Below are 4,095 nucleotides of genomic sequence, written 5' to 3'. Positions count from 1 at the left end.
CTTTTGGACCTCGTCGACGATCACCTACCACTGTTTGGCGGCGGGGCTTCTCTTCTTCTGCTTGATGGGTCGGTAGCGTGGATTGATGTTCAAGTAGTGGATGATGACCTCTGGGTCGATCCCCGGCATATCCGCTGCCGACCAAGCGAACACGTTGGTGTGATCCTTTAACAATTGTACCAGTTCTTCCCGAAGGCGATCTCCCAGGAGAGAGCCAACCTGGATTGTCTTCTCGATGCCTTCATCATTGAGTGGCACTTGGATGAGGTCTTCGATAGGTTGGCTGCGATGCATCTTCACTTTGTTCCGCAGATCATAAGCTTCAGCCATCAGCATCTCTGCAGCAGGGTGCGGTCCTCGGCAAGAGGTCAGATAACATTGTCGTGCAGTCCTCTGGTCTCCACATGCCACCCCTATGCCGTATTGGGTTGGGAATTTCATAACGAGGTGGAAGGTGGAAACCAAGGCCCACAGAGCGTTTAGTGTCGGCTTACCGAGGATGACGTTGTAAGATGAGGGGCAACGGACTATAGTGAAATCTACCATGGTCATTGCAGTGATGTTGCCATCTCCGATTAGAAGGGGGAGGGTTATCCTCCCGGTTGGCATGAGGGACTCCCCGGAGAAGCCCATTAGGGGAGTGTTGACAAGGGTGAGGCGGTCTTTCTCAATGCCGAGCTTCTCGAAAGCTTCTTTGAAGAGGATGTCGGCTGAGTTGCCTGTGTCAACCAGGAAGCGCCGCACTTCGAAGTTGGCTATCTCGGTTGTGATCACCAGAGCATCGTCATGCGAGGTCTGCAACCCCCAAAGGTCATCCTCTGTGAAAGTGATCGGGTCTTCCCGCCTCTTCTTCTATCCTCAATCGTCGATCTCGCACAACTGCGCATATTTTTTGCACCCCGAGCTTCTCTCTCCTCCAGCGGTGATCCCTCCCGATATGGCATGAATGACGCCAACTAGAGGAACCCAGGGTGGTGGCCAAGCATTCTCTGTGCGCGGCTCTTCCTGGGCTGGCTTCTTGCTCTTGTCAACGAATCCATCAAGGTACCCGCACCTAATCAGGTCCTCGATGTGGTTGCGGAGGTCGAAGTAATTGTCCATGTCATGGTCGTGGTACTTATGGAACTCACAATATTTGTCGCGGTTCCTCTTATTGCCCTGTGTCTTCATCTTTTTCGGGCCACCGAGCATAGCTGCGGTCGCAGATCTCCATCAGAACTTTAGTTCGCAGTGTGTTTAGTGGTGTGAAGTTCCGGTAGGTTGGCGGGGGCGTTCTCAGTCTGTGGTCGGGCCGGCGATCCTGCATCTTGTGATTCCGATATGATCTTTCTGTCTTCCGCTCCTCTGTGTCCCTCCTCTTCTTGTCGGGCCTTTCTTCCTAGTCCCATAGCTATGCCTGGGCTTCTTCAGCATTGATGTACTTTTGGGCATGGCTCATCAGCGCGGCTAGTGTTTGAGGGTTCTTAGAGATGGAGAAGTTAAATGGTGAGGGGCAGAGTCCGTGCTGTATGGCTGTGACGGCCACGAACTGGTTCAAGTTTTGGACATGTAGTGCATCAGTGTTGAATCTCGCCAGGTAGTCTTTGAGAGATTTTGTCTTCCTCTGCCGCACTTGCATAAGGCTGGCCAAAGTTTTTCAGTGTTTTCTGGCTTGCCGTGAACTACGCCAGGAACTGGCTCTCCAGCTGCTCCCATGATGCTATGGAGCGCAGGGGAAGAGAGGAGTACCAGGTTAGGGCCAGGCCCTTGAGGGTGGCCATGAGAGCTTTGCACATCAAGCCCTCGAACGACCCATGTAGCATCATTTGAGCCTTCAGTGCTTCAATATGGTCGTCAAGATCGATATTCCCATTGTACTTGTCAAACTGAGGTGCTCGCCACCCTGTAGGGGGTATCTTGTCCACTATCTCTTGGACGAAGGGTGGTTCTCTTATGGGCTGAACGGTCGGTTGCACGGGCTGGTCTATAGGCGATATCGCGCTCCTTTGAGCTTGGCTACACTCCAACTCCGTCAAGCGTTGTCGGAGCTCCCGTATCTTTGCGTCCTTGTCATCTGGAACTGTGGTGTGCGTGGCCTTCTCTTTCTTGGGCCATGCAGGGTGGTCTTTTACTGAACTGGACTCAACGACGGAGACCACATGGGGTGGCGTCCGCTTGCTGAGCCTTTCTTTGGCGAGGATTCGTGTAGTCTAATAAATCCTACGTTTGTCAGGTTCACGAGAGCGGGCGGAGGAGGTGGACCTTCTTGCCGTATCTTGTTTTTCTTGATCAGATTGTGGTCCCCTCTTGTCTGACCGACACGTTTTGGGGTCCTCGGGGCGAGAATCATCCTTCATACATGTCGGGAAAACAAGGGGGAAAGTCTGAGTGGACGGTGCCGCGGACCCCGGCGTCTACATCATCTCAAAGATTTTGTTGACCTTTTCTTGCATCGCCTAGAACTGTACAAGGTTGATCGTGGTTGGCGGCTGTTGAGTTTCTTGGTGCAAGGGGCTGTGGCGGCAAGATTCCCGAGATGGGGATCGGCTTGTTGAACACTCGGAATGATTTCTGGGCATCTTGATCGCTTTCTTGAGTGCGCGGAGAGAGAGAGATTTTAGGAAAGGCTTTTTGTGCATTTCCCACACACGGTGCCAATCTGATGCTGCTCAATCCGTGGTGGTGAATGAACCAAGGTTGCAGTCAGATAGTCCTTGCCAATAGGGCAGAGGCAAGGTGGAAGGACAAAGTCGCGCTCCAAGATTTGTGATCAATAAAGATGTCAGAGGACCGAGGAGTTATCCCCGAATAGGTACTCCGACGCTCAAGTCAGTAGACAGTGGTGGGTGGTCGGGCCGAGCGATGAGAGTGCTGGTCCGAGCAAAGTAACCGTATGGGTGCTAGAAGTTGGAATCCCTTACCTTGAGCGGGAGATACCTTTTTATAGCCAAAGGTCCATGTCCTGATCGGATTTGGCTTCCGGGGTTGCCAAGATGAGGTTAACCACCAAGGTCTTCGAGATAGAGTCCTAATCCCCAATGGAATTGGCCCCATCCTCTCCTATTCTTGGTTGTATTTATCCGCATAACGTGGAGTCAATGTGGCTGGGAGGATAAGGTAGGGGCTACGGAAGTAGCATAGCACGGTCATGACTGCGGAGTCGGTGTATGTCGCGGAGCTGGTGGGGCGACACCGACATGGCCTAGGTGATTGGGAAATGATTGGGCGGCCACATGGCATCCAAGGCCAAGTCAACCATGACCCCAACAATATCCATATCCATGGTCATGGGTATGGGATATGGCACGATTGGGTATCTATCTCATAAGTCATGCATATCCACACAATTTGCCTTCGTATTAGATCGTATCGATGGAATCAATTGATACATAAACATATAGTGCATAATTTGATGAAATTGTACATTGATTGCTTTTAGATTGGTTTTCCATTTTAATAAAAATTAAAAATTTATAATTATAAAGTTAAAATAAATAATTTATTTATTTGATGAAAGCGTATAGCGTTGTATGCTGCATCAAATCGTATCGATGGATAAGGTAATTATTATAATTATAAAAACTGAAATAAATAATTTAAGATTTAATTTCTTCAAAATTTTAATAAAAACTGAAAGTTATAAAAATAATATATTTTATCTACCTTAAACGATTTATTTGTTTTGTTTTACACATAATTATATGTTAAAAAATGAAAACATTTTCACTATTCAAAAAAATAGAGTTATTATTTATATAAAAATACTGAACGAATAAAATTTTCCAAAAATAAATTGATAATTATTGTATGATGTGTACATGTTCTAAAGTCCCGATTTTATTGATTGTAATGTTTCTCTCCATATAATCTATTAAAGTTTGCATTTCTCACGGGTTAGGGTTAGGTATATTCGGTTTTAAGGTCGGGTTAGGGTTTTGATTTTTTATCTGAGTTGAGTTCGGGTTTTGGCTGACTCGCCCTAGTGGACCATGCATATATACAAAGTATTTTTATAATATTTTGGCTTCTAACTCTATAGGCTTAATGTTTATGACTTATTTACTTGTAACTTTGGTTTTCTTTAGTTTTTTTAATGGGAAAAGTAATACCTTAAAA

The sequence above is a fragment of the Nelumbo lutea genome, chromosome 1, assembly GCF_056320005.1.
Source record: "Nelumbo lutea isolate HS-2025 chromosome 1, American lotus-T2T, whole genome shotgun sequence".
Lineage (NCBI taxonomy): Eukaryota > Viridiplantae > Streptophyta > Magnoliopsida > Proteales > Nelumbonaceae > Nelumbo > Nelumbo lutea.
This window is presented reverse-complemented; position numbering follows the sequence as displayed.